This window comes from Simochromis diagramma, unplaced genomic scaffold, assembly GCF_900408965.1.
Source record: "Simochromis diagramma unplaced genomic scaffold, fSimDia1.1 OVJJ01000419.1, whole genome shotgun sequence".
In the NCBI taxonomy this organism is placed as follows: domain Eukaryota; kingdom Metazoa; phylum Chordata; class Actinopteri; order Cichliformes; family Cichlidae; genus Simochromis; species Simochromis diagramma.
In genome coordinates, this window is record NW_024387244.1 from 1,151,438 (window position 1) to 1,170,709 (window position 19,272).

The 19,272-nt window shown below is 39.1% G+C and overlaps 2 long non-coding RNA genes across 3 annotated transcripts; both read left to right on the plus strand.

Moving 5' to 3' along the window:
• Positions 1-10,153: 10,153 nt before the first annotated feature.
• Positions 10,154-12,353, plus strand: LOC120747346. Its single transcript, XR_005699093.1, has 3 exons — positions 10,154-10,310; positions 11,652-11,744; positions 12,108-12,353. It is a non-coding gene; the product is annotated as an uncharacterized LOC120747346 (long non-coding RNA).
• Positions 12,354-15,394: 3,041 nt separating this feature from the next.
• On the plus strand, positions 15,395-18,870 carry LOC120747311. 2 transcript variants are annotated; one of them, XR_005699088.1, is made up of 7 exons: positions 15,395-15,496; positions 16,989-17,120; positions 17,238-17,337; positions 17,456-17,515; positions 17,605-17,695; positions 17,862-18,019; positions 18,665-18,870. It is a non-coding gene; the product is annotated as an uncharacterized LOC120747311 (long non-coding RNA). The 2 variants fall into 2 exon arrangements; XR_005699089.1 differs by having other exon boundaries at positions 15,395-15,491.
• Positions 18,871-19,272: the final 402 nt, after the last annotated feature.

Consider the following 19,272-nt stretch of genomic DNA (forward strand, 5'->3'; position numbering starts at 1 on the left):
ACACACACAACAAAAATCAGAATGTGTTTGTGATTTGGATTTTTATTTAAAGGTGAAACCTTTTTTCTTTTCTTGTTTTGCCAGATTAGACATTTTGATTCATTTCATTGAAGTATACTTTAGTTTTTTTGTTTTACTTTGATGCTATAATAGATGTTTTTAAAATGTAGTCATATTTAATACTATATTGCATCATGGCAAAACAACAGTCTCCTCAAGCTGCTTTATACTGTAAGGTGAAAACACTACAGTAAAAGCCAGAAAACCCCAACAATCCAATGATCCCCTTTGAGCAAGCACTGGGCGACAGTGGGGAGGAAAAACTCCCTTTAGGAAGAAACCTCCGGCAGAACCAGGCTCAAGAAGGGGCGGCCATCTGCTGCGACCGGTTGGGGGTGGGTGGGCAATCTCAGTCCACGAGGGCCGGTGTCCCTGCAGGTTTTAGATGTGTCCTCGAACCAACACAGCTGATTTAAACGGCTAAATTAGCTCCTCAACATGTCCTGAAGTTCTCCAGAGGCCCGGTAACGAACTAATCATGTGATTCAGGTGTGTTGAGCCAAGGTGAGATCTAAAACCTGCAGGGACACCGGCCCTCGTGGACTGAGAATGCCCACCCATGATATAGGGAGACAAGATGAAGTATACTTCTAATGGCCTATTTTAGCAGTTAATTTTTAACAATCAACTGGTGGTAATCCATCATCAGAATTGAGGAAAGGTGGTGTTGATGGAGACTCTACAGGAGGATTCACTGGGGAAGCCATACCTGCACTTCTGCCAGGGTGTCTTGGACGTACCTGAATAAATGTAGTTTTCCCTGGAAGTGGACGAGGATTAATCTGAGACGGAGTCTCCTCAGAACATCTCCCCATCATGCTTCTATGGTCCAACGATGCCAGCTTTTGTCCTTTCTGTTTTTCTAATTTAAGCTGGAGTTGAGCGTCTTTCACTCTAGATTTTAGATGACCTATCTCTTTTTCTTCATTGCAAGCCTTTTGAATCATCTGGTTCACTGGTCCAATGAGCTCCTCTCTTTGTCGGAATAAAGCGTACTCGGAAGACTTTACCATGTCATTGTACTGCTTTTTAAATGATTCCAGCTGCCGTGTTTTATGTAGTAAAGCTGCATCTAGATCCTTGCATCTGATACGTAGACAGTTCAGCTGTTTTTCAAGAAACTCCGTTGTTCCAACAGAGGGGGTGCCTTCCACTCCGTCTACGTATTTCTTTTTCAAGTTGTGGAACATATCCCTACATTCCACCTTTTCTTTTCCTCTCAAGTGACCTGCATGTGGAAATGCCTTTTCAAAGGACAAAACGCACTGGCACAATTCCTCTTGGTAGTAGCGCTCTTTCTTCTCCAGCCAATTCACTTTGGATATAAATCTTTCCCGTTGCTCTTTTGTGGAGCGCAGTTTCTCTTCCAGCGCCACCTTTTCAGCCAGTGCCTGATTGTGTGCCGCTTTTACTTTATGCCGGTCCACTGCTGTCTTTCTGTGGTTTTCCTGCTCTGTGCTTAGGGCCTTTTTGAGGTCTTCAATTTTCTTTTTCAAAGAATCAACTTTGTCTTCGACCATAGCCTTCATTTTCTTGTCCAAGGCCAGAGCTCTAATATTACTCTGGCATTTCAGTTTGAGCTCCATATTCTGGGCCTTTTGGTTGTCTATTACTTTGCCCATTTGATCTTTCTCCTCTGTTAATTGTTTCACGGTTTTGTCCATCAATTCCTTTTCATCCAGTAACTTTGTATTAGTTGTCAGAAGATCCTCAATCCAAGACTGCGAGGATTGATGGTGTTCCTCGCGTTCCTTAACCGCATTGACGGTCACACCTCTACTAGTTTTTACCTTTCTCTTAAGCTTTTCTAGTTTGGAGTCATACATGTTGATGACCTCTTCTAACTTCCTGTCTGCAGCATTGGCTTTGTTTTCCAGTTTTTTAGTATTTTCCTGGTAAAACTGCTGCATCTTATTTTTTTCCTCTTTGTGGCGTTTCAATAATAATTCAACAACTTGGCTGTTGTGAAATTGCTGACGTGCCACCTTTTCTTTCTCTGTTTCCAGCAGTCCTTGCAGGACTTCGACTTCGTCCTCGTGTTTTTCTTTAAGCTCAGCCAGAGTTTTCTCCGTCTCTGCGCGGAACTTTACCAGAGCTTCGTGGTCATCTTTTATCGAGTCCAACCTGTCTGCGATGTTTGTCCTGTCATCCAAGACCGAACCCAGCAGCTTATTATTCTGCAAAAGTTCATTGTTTTCTTTTGTTAGATCCTCGATCTGTTTCTTATTGACTGTATGCAGGTTTTTGAAGTAGTCAAGCTCAGTTTTGAGCTTTTCAACCTCGTCGATCATTGGCTGCAGTCTTTGCTCCAACTGTCTGCCATATGTTTCTTTTTCTTTTTCACTTTTTTTAACCATTGTTTTCAAGAAATTAACATTTCTGTCTTTGTTAGCTTTCGAACTCATTTCTGCTTTTTTATGTGCTGTATCACTCCAACAAAACGATAGCTTAATGAATTCCCTTTGACAGCTTTCCTCTATTTATAGACTTGAACATCAAAGGATGAAAGGACTGTCACTATGACATCACCACGTTCTGTGACGTAACAGGGCTTTAGAGCGTGATGTCACGGGGGTGGGCGTGGAAAGGATTTTGGGGGTCTAAACAAAGCCTGTCTTTTTTTTAAAACTTTATTTAACAAACAATGAGTATACAACATACGAACAGATGAAGTATACAACAGAACATGAACACAAAAAGCCAAGGGTAAAAGAAAAAGGTAACAATTATAAGAATACACGCAGAAATTCATATTGTTGTGAGAGCCTTTTTGTTGGTGCAGTCTGATATTGATTGTATGTGCATGTGCACATCCTTAAAATAATGACAGAAATATGGTGTTTTGTTAGTAAACTTACATTTATGGATCAAAAATTTAGCTAAAAGTATTAAGAAATTTATCATAAAAAACATTTCTCATACTTCTTGGGGAACTTAAAGAAACAGAATAAAACATTTTCCCATCGTAAAGAAAACTCCCTTAAAATATGGACAATAACAAAGCTGCTAAATTCCTTCCAGAATCTCTGTGTAAAAGAACAGTACCAAAAAAGATGTGTCACAGTTTCTGGATGATCCCCACAGAAAGTACAATTAGTATTTATGTCCCTTTTAAATTTGACCATGTAGTGACTGGCTGGATAACATTTATGTCGAATTTTAAAAGAGACTTCTTTCACCTTATTTACAATCAAATATTTATGGGGGACCATCCAGACTGTCTTCCGCTTGATATCTGGAACACTGATTGGAAAATGATATAGTGCAATAAAGTGGTTGTAAGTAAGTAGTTGTCCCTCTTTACTAACCAGCTGAGCCACCAATAGGATCCCATTTTGGAGCCAAGTTTCCAGGAAAAGTGATTTATTTTTCTATAAAATATCTCTGTTGTTCCAGATAAGGTATTTGTGAGGTGAGAAGTTGTGTTTATAAATGAGGGTCCACGCTAAGAGGACCTGCTTATGGAAGGATGAAAGCTTTACAGGGACTTTCTCAACATTGTAATTACAATTTCAAATAAAAGTAAAGCCACCAAAACGAGAGAAAATGTGATATGGTATAAAGTTCCAGATAGAGGTAGGGTTTTAAGAAAATGTTTGGCCCAATTCATTTTGAAAGTGTTATTTAAAGTAGAAAAGTCTAAGACGTTAAGCCCACCTGATTCGTACTTATTCATCACAACAGTTTTTCTAATATAGTGCGTACGGTTTTTCCATATAAAATGAAAGAGCATACGGTCAATATCTTTACTACTTTTCTTATCCAGATGTAAGGAGAGAGCAGCATATGTTCATCGGGATATCCCTTCAGCTTTAGTAATTAACACTCTACCTTTCAAAGACAAGTCCCTTGTTCCAAGATGGCGCCGCCGCGTATGGATGCCCTGGTGCTTCAGTGCGTTACTTCTGTTTTGTTTTTGTGCATAACTTCTGTGTCTGGGCACTCCTCTGGATATTCTTACACCAGAGAAGAGCTTCTTAACTACAGGACTACAACACCTGTGGATTTACTTCCAATATTTGTGGCATCTGCGGCAGATTTACTGCAGACTCTGATCAGGAAAGTGAGACGCCGAAAGCGAGGAAAGCGAGCCGGCGCACTCGTGCGTCTGAGGAGACGCGGACTGCGAACTGCTCTTCCTGGGATCTTCCTTTCCAACGTACGCTCACTCAGGAATAAGATAGACGAGCTGGCCCTGATGAGAAGCATGAACAGAGACGTTGCCTCCTCCTGTGTCTTATGTTTTACGGAGTCGTGGCTCTGTGAGGACATCCCGGACAGCGCGCTCAAGCTGGAGGGCTTTCATCTGCTGCGCGCGGACCGGCAGGCCTCTCTCTCTGGTAAGACCAAAGGTGGAGGTGTCTGCTTCTACATTAATAGTGGCTGGTGCACAGATGTAACAGTGATTGCTCAGCACTGCTCTTCCTCTCTGGAATACCTTTTTATTCACTGCAAACCGTTTTATTCTCCGCGGGAGTTTGCTTCATTCATCTTGGCCGCTGTTTACATCCCGCCAGATGCGGATGCGCAGGCAGCTCAGTGCGCACTCGCGGAGCAGATACTGCACATGGAGCGGACATTCCCGGACTCTCTCATCATTGCTCTTGGGGACTTTTACAACACCCCCCTCCTCACCCCACACAAAAGAGGATTTCACACCACCTCCTCCCACCACAAGCCTTCATATTCATGAAGCAGATGTGAGGAAGCAGTTTAAGAGTCTGAATGCTCGGAAAGCTCCCGGCCCAGACGGTGTGTCTCGTCTACTGGACGCAGCCGGAGGGTTCACTTGGTTGTTTGCTCTCAATAGAAGCTGAGCGCGTCTCCGTGTCTGTGCTGGTAAACGATACTGAGTCCCAGTGCTCAGTAAACTGTACACCTGACCGTTATTCTCCCACTGAATCCGGTGTGTCCACGGTCCAACACGTGCACGCAGATGGTGCTGACCGGTGCCCAAACACACCAGAACACCAAATAAGTAAAATAACACAAATACGAACTTCTCCATGGCTCGTCGGGATGGCAACTGCTCCAAAAGTGACACATGAAATAGGCTGACATTTGAGTTTGACACGGGAGGTGAGGGGGTGTTTTGAATATGCTTGACTCCGTCACGAGGTTGCGCACAGCATCACCGGCAAGGGGGCTTGGTTTGAGAGGTTTTTGGCATCTGTGATGTGATTTACAACCATCCACCCATGTACAGCAAGAAGCCGCACTCACAACCGTGGGCATCAGCAAGTTGGTGAAATTTAAACAAAACAAAACAGCATTCCATCTGAAACTCTCTTATTGTACCCAAAATACAAATTTTAGTGATTACATGTGGCTTCATTAATTATGTTCAAAAGGATGAATACATAACGCAAGTAATAACTTTATGATCAGTCAGTGAATGAAGGAGCTCAAGAGTGCAAATATAGTTGCAATAAAGTGACAAATATGCCCTTTTATGTCAAACAAAGACCGAAATAAGTGGCATCAGTGTGAGGATGAGAATGAGCGATCCAACCTCACACTGCAGATATCAGGGCAAAGCACAGTGGGGGGGTTGCAGTCTGCACGCACAAGAGGGCTAACAACGCTGTGAGTGACGGAATCCACCCAAACTGAGGAACAGCTTCTTCCCCAGAGCTGAAGCCTGCACTGTTTGCACTATAATATAATATAATATAATATAATATAATATAATATAATATATCATGTTGCTATTTAATGTTTTTTGTTCGTGTTGCAGCTGCTCTGTGAGCCAAGCTTTCGTTGTCTAAATTCAATGGCAATATATCTCTGCACCACACGATGGCGATAGATTCTCACAGACAGTCTGTGCTCCGCTTCCGCCACCAGTCATCTTTAAATCTTTTTTTTTATTCAATGAAACCTTTATTTAACTGTCCATCTCGTGGCATTACTTAAAAAAAATCATATTTAAATACAAAGAAAATTAAATACATGAACGACAGTAAATTGATAAAATAACAGCAAATAAATCTATTTACAAATGATAGCAACATCAATGGAATAAAAGCATGAACACCAGCAGAAGGAGAAAGAGGCCTGTATCTACATTATTACTCTGGCAGCTCTCAGTCTCCATACAGACAGGACACGTTGCAGCGTAATTGCAGACAGGTGCGTGGGCCTGAGCTCCGCCCAGGCAGAATGACGAGTGGAAGAAAGCAGCAACACAATAAACATATGTAGCCTTGCGGAGCCGGCCGGGCAGACACCGAGACAGAGCGCAAAGATTTTATACGTGACAACACACACAAAAAAACACACACAACAAAAATCAGAATGTGTTTGTGATTTGGATTTTTATTTAAAGGTGAAACCTTTTTTCTTTTCTTGTTTTGCCAGATTAGACATTTTGATTCATTTCATTGAAGTATACTTTAGTTTTTTTGTTTTACTTTGATGCTATAATAGATGTTTTTAAAATGTAGTCATATTTAATACTATATTGCATCATGGCAAAACAACAGTCTCCTCAAGCTGCTTTATACTGTAAGGTGAAAACACTACAGTAAAAGCCAGAAAACCCCAACAATCCAATGATCCCCTTTGAGCAAGCACTGGGCGACAGTGGGGAGGAAAAACTCCCTTTAGGAAGAAACCTCCGGCAGAACCAGGCTCAAGAAGGGGCGGCCATCTGCTGCGACCGGTTGGGGGTGGGTGGGCAATCTCAGTCCACGAGGGCCGGTGTCCCTGCAGGTTTTAGATGTGTCCTCGAACCAACACAGCTGATTTAAACGGCTAAATTAGCTCCTCAACATGTCCTGAAGTTCTCCAGAGGCCCGGTAACGAACTAATCATGTGATTCAGGTGTGTTGAGCCAAGGTGAGATCTAAAACCTGCAGGGACACCGGCCCTCGTGGACTGAGAATGCCCACCCATGATATAGGGAGACAAGATGAAGTATACTTCTAATGGCCTATTTTAGCAGTTAATTTTTAACAATCAACTGGTGGTAATCCATCATCAGAATTGAGGAAAGGTGGTGTTGATGGAGACTCTACAGGAGGATTCACTGGGGAAGCCATACCTGCACTTCTGCCAGGGTGTCTTGGACGTACCTGAATAAATGTAGTTTTCCCTGGAAGTGGACGAGGATTAATCTGAGACGGAGTCTCCTCAGAACATCTCCCCATCATGCTTCTATGGTCCAACGATGCCAGCTTTTGTCCTTTCTGTTTTTCTAATTTAAGCTGGAGTTGAGCGTCTTTCACTCTAGATTTTAGATGACCTATCTCTTTTTCTTCATTGCAAGCCTTTTGAATAATCTGGTTCACTGGTCCAATGAGCTCCTCTCTTTGTCGGAATAAAGCGTACTCGGAAGACTTTACCATGTCATTGTACTGCTTTTTAAATGATTCCAGCTGCCGTGTTTTATGTAGTAAAGCTGCATCTAGATCCTTGCATCTGATACGTAGACAGTTCAGCTGTTTTTCAAGAAACTCCGTTGTTCCAACAGAGGGGGTGCCTTCCACTCCGTCTACGTATTTCTTTTTCAAGTTGTGGAACATATCCCTACATTCCACCTTTTCTTTTCCTCTCAAGTGACCTGCATGTGGAAATGCCTTTTCAAAGGACAAAACGCACTGGCACAATTCCTCTTGGTAGTAGCGCTCTTTCTTCTCCAGCCAATTCACTTTGGATATAAATCTTTCCCGTTGCTCTTTTGTGGAGCGCAGTTTCTCTTCCAGCGCCACCTTTTCAGCCAGTGCCTGATTGTGTGCCGCTTTTACTTTATGCCGGTCCACTGCTGTCTTTCTGTGGTTTTCCTGCTCTGTGCTTAGGGCCTTTTTGAGGTCTTCAATTTTCTTTTTCAAAGAATCAACTTTGTCTTCGACCATAGCCTTCATTTTCTTGTCCAAGGCCAGAGCTCTAATATTACTCTGGCATTTCAGTTTGAGCTCCATATTCTGGGCCTTTTGGTTGTCTATTACTTTGCCCATTTGATCTTTCTCCTCTGTTAATTGTTTCACGGTTTTGTCCATCAATTCCTTTTCATCCAGTAACTTTGTATTAGTTGTCAGAAGATCCTCAATCCAAGACTGCGAGGATTGATGGTGTTCCTCGCGTTCCTTACCGCATTGACGGTCACACCTCTACTAGTTTTTACCTTTCTCTTAAGCTTTTCTAGTTTGGAGTCATACATGTTGATGACCTCTTCTAACTTCCTGTCTGCAGCATTGGCTTTGTTTTCCAGTTTTTAGTATTTTCCTGGTAAAACTGCTGCATCTTATTTTTTTCCTCTTTGTGGCGTTTCAATAATAATTCAACAACTTGGCTGTTGTGAAATTGCTGACGTGCCACCTTTTCTTTCTCTGTTTCCAGCAGTCCTTGCAGGACTTCGACTTCGTCCTCGTGTTTTTCTTTAAGCTCAGCCAGAGTTTTCTCCGTCTCTGCGCGGAACTTTACCAGAGCTTCGTGGTCATCTTTTATCGAGTCCAACCTGTCTGCGATGTTTGTCCTGTCATCCAAGACCGAACCCAGCAGCTTATTATTCTGCAAAAGTTCATTGTTTTCTTTTGTTAGATCCTCGATCTGTTTCTTATTGACTGTATGCAGGTTTTTGAAGTAGTCAAGCTCAGTTTTGAGCTTTTCAACCTCGTCGATCATTGGCTGCAGTCTTTGCTCCAACTGTCTGCCATATGTTTCTTTTTCTTTTTCACTTTTTTTAACCATTGTTTTCAAGAAATTAACATTTCTGTCTTTGTTAGCTTTCGAACTCATTTCTGCTTTTTTATGTGCTGTATCACTCCAACAAAACGATAGCTTAATGAATTCCCTTTGACAGCTTTCCTCTATTTATAGACTTGAACATCAAAGGATGAAAGGACTGTCACTATGACATCAACCACGTTCTGTGACGTAACAGGGCTTTGGAGCGTGATGTCACGGGGTGGGCGTGGAAAGGATTTTGGGGGTCTAAACAAAACTTATTTACAAACAATGAGTATACAAACATACGAAACAGATGAAGTAATACACAGAACATGAACCAAAAAGCCAGGGTAAAAGAAAAGGGAACAATTATAAGATACACGCAGATTCACATACATAAGGTAAAGTCTAACATGCAGTCAGTCATTGCAATCTAATAAGTGCCAATTCAAAACAGAATAAAATCATGATTCTGATTGTGAAACCTTCTTTTTGCATTTGAAAAATACCACTTTGATTGGATGAAGCGAAATATCTGGACAAGACAAACGCAAAGTTTTGTGATTCTCTTCAAAACAAGAGTTCTTTTTCATGTTTGAACAGATATATCTTTAATTTGAGTCAAGTGATTTTGCACTTGAACACGCCCACCAGAAATAGACCGGGACCCATTTTTATTCTGCATGGCTGCTGGAAACATCGTGTCACATCTTTATTAATTTCATCTGAAATAAACGTAAGTAAAGCCAAGTGTGTTACAAAAGCTTTTATAATTTGTATTGCCAAAATTGCAGAAAATAACCCCATTTTAAGCTGGGTCGACAGCCACCCCCAATTTTTTGCATGATTGTAGCTGCTAGCTAAGCTAGCTATCCGGCGCGACGTTAGAACTGGTTACCAGCAACCCGACCATCACAGTCGGGAATGCAAGTTAGGCAAAAAGCCGTTTTTTACCAGTATAACTAACTAGCTAGCGTACCACGATGCATCGGTGGTGGATACAGCTAGCTAGCATAAGTTTCATAGTTCATAACATTCATAGTATAAATCCGTGCTCCGCTTCGTTGAGTTTTTCTGGTGAGCTCGCGGTTTCTAGACACAAGCTTGTGTTTGTGCGCGCACGTTTGTCCTCTGTCTCTCTTCATATAAATATTTGTTTGTTATGTTTGTGTACACCGAGCGCAAAAGATAATTATTAATGTGCATGATTTAGAGACAGAAATAACACGCCAGCATATAAGATCAATGACATAAGACTAATTCCTTCAATTGACTTTCAGGCGCGGCTCGGAAAAATGTGCATTTTCTGAAGAAATGTTAATTTTATCAGCAAAAAATTGACCCTATGCCAAACTTAGTCGCTAATGGCTGGTCTGTAGACTGTTTGGTAAACCTAAATCAAATTATAGTACTAGCTTTTTATAAGGATGTGTATTCATGTTACGTATTTCTTGGTTTTTCTGTGTTATGTGTTTTATAGAGAAGTAACATTATTCTTTTTTTTTCTGTATGCTTTCAGAACCACTGATTGCTCCATCCATTCCATGGCTGAAGCATACATTTTCATTTAATCTGAACAGGTATCATTTTGCATTTACACTGCACATCCTTTCTAAACATTTCATAATAATCTAGACCCTCCTCATTATCCTCTCATTCACCTTGCTGATGTGTTGGCCACTATTGTGTGCAATAATTGCTCTCTCGGCTTCACCCAGGTGTGTGCTCAGTGCTGGTTGTGTAGGGAGATGTGCCCCATTCCCCTTTTCTAGTCTTGCTAATTGAAAAGCACTCTGAAAACACTTTTGTAGTAGTAAGTAATATTGCTATTGCATTAGTTACATCCGTTGTGTGCAGTAAGTAAGAAATCCTTGTCCACTAATTTCCTCTGTCCAGTTATAAATGCAGCAACATTTTCTATGGAGGGGCAAAGGAACAGTTCATTTTGGTTGTGTCCTGTTATTTTGGAGTGTAAACTACTTAAAGAGTAACTGAAGCCTAACAACTTGTTTGCTTAGAAACTGTTATAATGGTTTTTACAATGCATATCTTTCAGTTTTGGGCAGGTAGGGTGTATATAATTAACTATTAACATGGACAGTTAGCATTTTAACCCTTGTATCTATGAGAATTTGTATCCTGTTACAGTTTTATTTTGGTAACGTCAGTGATTATGGCTGTGACCTTTTAAAATGTTGAAAGGAAGTGTGGGCTTTGTCCTTGAATGAATGAAGAGATTTATTGTCATTATACAAGTACAGAGCACAACTGCAACAAAATTTATTTTGGAGACACATTTTCACTCTCACTCGCCAGATACACATACATACATATATACGTATAAACTTTTATTTAGGGACAAGAAAGCATATGCCGCTTTTCCACCGACAGAACACGGTGTGGCTCAGTTCACTTTAGCCCCTTGCGGACGCTTTTCCACCGCCTTTACACCTGATTGGCCCGGGTGTGTGTGGTGCCCACGTGATGTGATATAGAAGCGCTCCCACAAAAGGCTTTAAAAAAAAAAACTCCCAGCAACCATACTCCATTGACTTTGGACCATGGCGACTTCCTCCACAAGAACCAAAAATCAAACCAATCAAAATGAACCACAGACAGAGCAAAGTACAAAAACACACATATCGCGATTGTTGTTGCTCTTCGGGCTGTGACGTTGCGGACAAAGACTTTTGCGCGCGCCAGATGGGTTCGCCCCTGTTCCCAGTTACGTCCGCTTTATGTTTCCACCGCAACAAGCGAGTTCATCCGCGCTAAACTGAACTGCTCTCAAGCGCACCGTGCCGATTTGTCGGTGGAAAAGGGGCATTAGTCACCTCATGAGGATAGAGAGGTGAAAAAAAATTCCTCTCACGCAGCATACTCTCCATATTGCATAGTAACAATTTTAACTGTTCCTGCAGGATGCTGATGCTGACATTAGGAGGGAGTGTATACTTAAATCTCTCATTATCTACCTTGGAGAACGTGTTGAGGACTTGATAAAAGAATACATGGTATGTCCATATCTGTTCTGTCTCTACATGAGATGCAGTCTCTTGATGTAAATTTGACAACTCTGCTATTAAATGCAGTGATTAATGTAGGACAGCAACGATTAATCAACTCATCAAGTTAATATCTTAGGGTTCTGTATTGTTTTCTTTTTTTTCTTGGGCTTTGTGGAACATTTATGAAAATGTTCCACCATTGATTTAATTGAATGATTATGCAATTCACAATCTGATTAGTCAAATAATGTTCTAATAGTCTGTGACCAAACAACTATCAAAATAGTAGTTTATTATGGTCAAAGATTTATCAGGTGTGCCAGACTTCAGTTCTTCACTTGTACATTTTGTTCCATATTTTACCTCAAGATATCCCAGACAGATGAAGCTGAGGAAGAGCTGCAGAGTACCACCATGGCACTCTTCGTCTTCAGGGACAACTCAAGCCTCCTACATCAGCCTCGAGACATCGGGATAATCATTGATGGTGTGGAAGTCCTGAATGAGTTGCCTTCTGTGGCAGCTGGAGTGGCAATGGTCTTTGGACTCTGTTATGCTCTTAATATGGAATATCCACGAGGATTCAGGTTCACCTTTGAGGCTCTTCAAAAGATTATGGGAGCTTGACTTTAACAAGATGACCTCTAAGATTCGCAAACTTAATTGTGAACTTAACACTGCACAGTAGTGTGTTTGCATGCATGTGTGCATGTGTATGTGCACATACATGTGCATGTGTGCTTGGTTATTTTGCTTGGTTGGCCTGCAGTGGTATTCTACATTCAAAAATTATAAGAACACCCATTTGAAAGGGAGATTTAAGTTGATTTCATTGATACATGTGTAGATTTTTTTTTTACATTGTACAGGCACAGTGCACATATAAACATTTTTGAGTACTTGCAAATTGGTTTAAAAAGAGTTTTTATAATGGTTTTATGCCAGTTTTAGACAGGTTGCAGGTTTTATACCAGTTCTAAAAAGATTGCAGGTTTTATAAAACAAACATTTCTCTAATCATTTCTGCCGCAGCACTAAATCTGTATATTACTAATCCTCTCTATTGATTATAGTTAAAATGGTTTGGAACAATAAATAATTTTGAAATAATTGGTTGGCCAACTGTCTTGTTTTTTATAGGAAATGCAGAGCATTTTTGAACTGAAATAAAATGAAATGTAAAAATATAGTTTGAATATATGTAAATCAATTACCTGGCTTCAACACAAACATATTAGTTCATGTTAATTTGGTTCGATGTGAATACATTAGGTTGGTTAAATTTCAATATATTAGCTTGGTTCAATAATTAAAATATGGTTCTATGTAAAAAAATCAATTTGGATCAATGCAAAATTTAAAGTTTCAGTCAAGTCTAGTAATATTGTTTATATCAACATAAAAGTATCAGGTCATATCAAGTGACTCAATATGGATTCTATGAAGTCAAATATTTTGGATGTGACAATTGGACATCTTTTTTTTTTATTTGAATAGGGTTATTCTTTTTACAGTGTATATTGTTGTGAGAGCCTTTTTGTTGGTGCAGTCTGATATTGATTGTATGTGCATGTGCACATCCTTAAAATAATGACAGAAATATGGTGTTTTGTTAGTAAACTTATTGATTTGATTGATTGATTGGTAATTTATTTCAACATGTGAACAATATACAAGTACATTTAGAAAAGAAATAAGAGAAAAAAATACTATACAAATTACATACAAAAAAACATTCTGATTAATTTACATGTTGAAAGGGAGTGGGAAGAAGTATACACTTATTTAATCCCACCCCTTTGCCATAAATTATCAGTGAATATTTAGTCAGCTTCCTTACTGATATAATTTGTAATAAAAATAGTGAACAGATTTCTGATATACTATAATATCACTCATGAATTTTTTGTTTGTTTTGTTTTTAAATAGAGACATTCACTTAATTTAAATATTTTCCTTTTCTTTATAGATCGAGAAGATCATATTTTTATAACTCTTTTTGAACAGTTTTATGTTTGGACATTGCTTTAATTCCATATTCAGTTTGTTCCATAGTTTCACTCCATGAACAGAAACACAAAAGCCTTTTCTTGTAGTACGTACCTTCATTGTTTTGAAGTTACAAAAACCCCTTAAATTATAACTTCCTTCTTTCAAAAAAAACATACTCTGAATATTACCTGGCAGTTCTTTATTTTTTGCTTTGAATAGAATTTGTGCTGTTTGGAATTTCACTATATCGTCAATTTTCAATATTTCAGACTGCAAAAATAGTGAGTTTGTATGTTCCCTATAACCTGCATTGTGGATGATTCGAATTGCTTTTTTTTGAAGAGTAAAAAGTGAATGTAATGTGGTTTTATAGTTATTGCCCCAGACCTCTGCACAATAGCTTAAGTATGGTGAAACCAGTGAACAGTAGAGAATATGAAGTGATGTTCTGTCGAATACCTGTTTTGCCTTTAGTACTGCAATGCTTCGTGATACTTTGGAATGAATATATCTTACGTGAGCTCTCCAGTTAAGTTTTTCATCTATTATTACCCCCAGAAATTTATTTTCACTGACTCTTTCAATATCAACACCATTTATTTGAATCTTTGCATTTGTATTTAAACTACACTGTAAAAAAAAGTCAGTAAAATATACAGCAAAACACCGTCAAATTCCAACGGTAATGGAGCGTAAAAGCAAAAACTTCCTTTCACTGTATTAAATAGATTGAATAACCGTTAATTGTGAGACTGGATAAAACTTTGTTTTTTACTGTAATAAAATGTTGAAATTATAAATATTTTCTGTGAAAACAAATAAATATGCATACATTTTACAATTACATATTGTAATGTTGAAAATGTCTGAAAAACTTAGATTTTACGGTATTATTTGAGTAAAACTACATCTTTTGGGGTTGTGCACATTGGAATTCACAGTATAAAGCTGTAGATTTTTAAGCAAACAAAAACATTCATTTTTACAGAAACAAGATGTTAAAAAATAGGGTCCACCGTAATAATACAACCAGTACATACCATTAAAAAAAAGCAAATATCAGCAGTGAAAGACAATAAAACTGATAGTATTTTTTTATTTTAAAATTCAGATACTGATATACAGATTAAAAGTTAGGCCTGCAGTATATCATTGTTAACCTTCTGATAAAAAAATCAACAGCAAAAGAAGATGTTAAAAATAAAGTTTATGGTTGTGAATAAAATTGATTTCAATAATCTTTTTTAATTATTATTTTAAAACAACTTTATGTTGTTGTGTTTCACGCCATATTATCAGACCACCTTAAGTGGGTCGGCCTTAAATTTTGAATTTGTGTGATCGCTGTTGATTGGTAGCTAAACTGCTGGTAAACTGTGTACAGACGTTTTACGTTCGAATTGCAGAGAAAAAAAATCTGGTAGCAACATTGTGCAGTATGAGCGAACCATTTCACCAAAAAAAGGGGAAGCAAGGCAAGACGTGGCTGCAGCGGCCTGCAGACGTGACTTCTGATCAAATTCGAACCTCCTAAAGAAACAAAGAGCGACGTTACATTGCGGGATGACGTCACCTGAAAATGACCAATAGCGCGGCGCGCTGCTGAGCTGTGTGCCAACCGCTCTTTTTTTCATGCAGGAGACTCAAGTTGGCTTCGCTAACGGACAGTTTTGAACTGGTATATTAGCGCCATTTATTGCTGCTTGGACCACAGCATCTTCGGAATTTGTAGACATCCTGGCAGCTTACAATTAGTTCGAGGTGAGGTGAGTACATGCGACTTCAAGTTATCTCTGTTATAAAAATCCACCAGCCCAGCGTTTATAGATAATTTTAGCAGTTCGTTTTTTATGAGTGAGGTTGTGAATTTAGTTAGCATTTGTGAGTTGAGTTAGCATTACTGTTGCGCGGGAAGCATTGCTCTGGATTAGTTTCTGTATATGGCGTGCTTAATTCGCTAGGGAGGAATTACCAAAGTACATGGAGTTATGTTAACGTGTAATTTCTGTGGTAAGGTAGTTCAGTCATCAAGGGGCTACGTGCTTCATTGTAAACTGCATCGGAATGAGCCACGTTGTTTCTTTCGGTGTATTGAAGCAGGCTGCAAGCAGACATACACCAGGTATGGCGCGTTTAAGGCTCATTTTTACCAAAGACACTCTGCCCCCACCCATGTCACTGGTGTGGTGGTGGTTTCTTCGTTTACATGTGCAATGGCGATGTGTGAACGTCAGTGTCAGAACTCTAAAGAGTTAATAGCTCATCTGAAGAGCCATATTGTGGAAGGACACGTGGTCACTTGACCAGTAAGAGGATGCACAAATACCTTTAGAGTTAAATCATCTTTTACTGCTCACATGTCACGTAAACACAGAGTTTTCAGACAGCAGCATTGGTGATTTATATAGAGTCTGCATGTCAATCATCATCTGTTCCAACCACATCAGATGACTTTGTACCCTTGATTTCCGAGCCTGCTGCACAGTCTATTACACATGAAGATAACATGGAAATGCCCCCTGAATTCTGTGATCTTTTTCTGAGAAACGTTTCACTATTCTACTTAAAATTGCAGGGTCAGTTTCTACTGCCTGCTTCAACCATACAGAACATTGTAGAGGAAATGCAGAACATGCATGAGTTGGGACAGACATACAGTTTGGGTAAACTTGCATCACTGTTAAAAGATGACACATCATTATCAGAGGAGGACATCAACAAAGTCTGCGAGTCTGTCAAAAGCTATGATCTTTTTTCTGCATGTCATACCGGGCCATTGAGGACAGTGCACTCCAGAGCTCAGATCTTTAAAAAAGCCTTCAACTATGTGGAACCAAAGAAAATATTTTTAGGGAGAGATGAAAACAGAAAAGATAGGTTTGCCTATTATGTGCCTTTAAGAGAGACTTTGAGATGTCTGCTAGAGTCTGATCTGTGGCAGAAATCAGAAGAGCCCTCTACTGAGCCTCCTGCTGATGTTCTGTGTGACATAAGTGATAGTAAGCTGTTTTAAATAAAATGATTTTTTTGGTCAAAACCCATTGACTTAATTGATTTCTATCCATTAACATCTTACATGAAGTATGGGTACCAAATGGTTCCATTGAAACACAGTGTGCTGTCACAATAATGGTGCTGTTAGTTTGGTACTTACGAAACACTGTATAAAAGTGTAGTATCAAGCAAGATCAGCTTCATATTTTAAGACCAAAGGTACCACTTGGTGTAAATTGACCTTTATTCACATTCTTTTATCAGACATCTTGGAAATGGGGGACAGCATAAGGAGTTCCATTACTAAGGTGCTGCCGGACCTGTCTGCCTCAATCCTTGAAATTGTACTGGAGGCACTACAATCATTAGGAGTGGAGACATCTGAGAAACAAACCAGTAAGTATTATGATTTCATTGCACAATAGCCATGAAGGGCTTTCTGGTTTTTCTATTATGCTTTGGCCAAGGTCCAAAAAGTACAATTAATCTATTGTTTGTGATATTGTTTTACAGCACCAAATATGGAAATTTCAAGCCAGGCCAGCATATCGTCTCCATCTGTTTTAAGGTTTAAGGGTGGTGGCACAGCTAAGACCCAAGAGTCTCTTTCAAGGTTAGTAAAGTAAACAGATTCAAGAAGATATTTTACACATTTCTTTGTCGTCTGTCTCGAAATCTTATTTTGTCTTTATTATGATTAAAAAGGTTTGTTTTGTTCCTGCCCTTTTCAGACACTGAATTTGAGCAGAAACCATAAGGATACTCAAAGGACCTGTGACTCTCAGGAAATGGTGAGATTTCAGGTCATAATCTTTTTTTTTCCATTAAATTAATTTTCCTTTTTCCCTTTACAATATTGCTGTTTTGTTTTTGTAAACAGCATCAAATGAGAGGGACAGATGAAACAGTTTCAAGACAATGGCAGGAAAAACATGCTGAAGATTGAAACAAACCTTGGCTGGAAATATTTGGTATGTGTTTTACCGTAAATCAAATTGTTGAAAAACATTCAGCTACACTGCAACACAGGGAAACTTGATTTGCACTTATTTTGTTACTTTAATTTCTTGTCTCATTATTTTTGTCAGTTATTATTGTTTATGGTGTATGCCCTTCTTGTTTTCTTTCTGAATGCAGAAGGTATCTAGCCAGTTCACAATGAAAGCTTCGTTGCACCCCATGAGTCTTCTGGCAGAAATGATGGCGGCTGTATTCTTTGGTTTCCCTAAACATCACACCCTGCCTGTTTATACGAGGCTCTTCAATTAAGTCTGCACCCAAAGATTCAATGAGAGGTAAGCAGTGGTATTATTCAAGTTTTGCTAAAGAAAGATGGACAGGAGACACTAATCTTAATCAGCCGAGCTCAGGTTCATGTCCAGGTGAGCAGTTTCATACGCTATAAAATGTAGATTGAATGATAGGTCTCATCACCATGCATTCAGCCATTAACTTCAAGTTCTATGATAAATCAATACGAAACTTAAATACGTTTTCCAACAAATTATGATTGTGATTAGGGCGCTGCGTTGTCTATGTATTACTTTTACATAAGTAGATTTAAAGTATAACTATTGCCAAAACGCAACCTGGGCTGTTTTTTTACTGTATCGATTTTGATGTGCTCAAATTTATGCCCCGGCCCCCTAGTATTCCCATTCACTGGCTATTGACCACAAAACAAAATCACGGTCAATCTCAAAACGGCTTGTTTGTCGTAATTATGCTTTTAGATATATGCTTGTCTCGTTTACAGTAAAAAAAACAAACAAAAAAAAACAGCCCATGTTGCATTTTGACAATAGCTATCCTTTAAGAACTGTATATTTTACACTTAAGAAATCATTTATCATTAGATCTGTTTTTGGCAGCACGTTTTGTTCATTTCTGTGCATTTTGCTCAAGCACTGATCAAACTTTGTCCATTTTTTTTGCTGCAGAGGGGATCCTGCCAGTCCAAAGTGAACTCCTGATGGACATTGAAGTACTCCTGCAGAGCTTGTATCTTCAACACCATGCGCATTAGAAACTCCACCGAGTCCTTTCCTTCACCAAGGCAGGACCCAGTGACTCATTACTGTTGATAGGTCAGGGGCAGGTAATATTTTGTTTCATGTTTATTCATTCCTCCATGGATTACCAGCCATATATGGACACATGCTGTATTCTCAAGATCTATGCTGTTTTGTAGGAATAGAGAAAATGATATGTTTAGTCTGTTTTCAAATGGTATGTCAAATTTTCTCATTGTTTATCAGTAATATTCTCTACCTTGGTTGTATATGAGCATCTTTAGATTTTTCTATTTTAGCGGTTGCAAATGTAAAATGTACGGTAAACCATTTATGTTCCTCATATTGTACTGTATTTTTAGCGGTAAAATACCGGCAGCTGTGGTTGCCAGGAATTTACCGTAAAATGTATCTGGTCAAAATAAAATGCTGTAATTTGTTATACAATTTCACTGTGTTTTTTACTGTCAAAGGTTTTAATAAGGTTTAACATATTTCTGTTATTTTTACAGTTATTTACAATAATAGGGTCTATC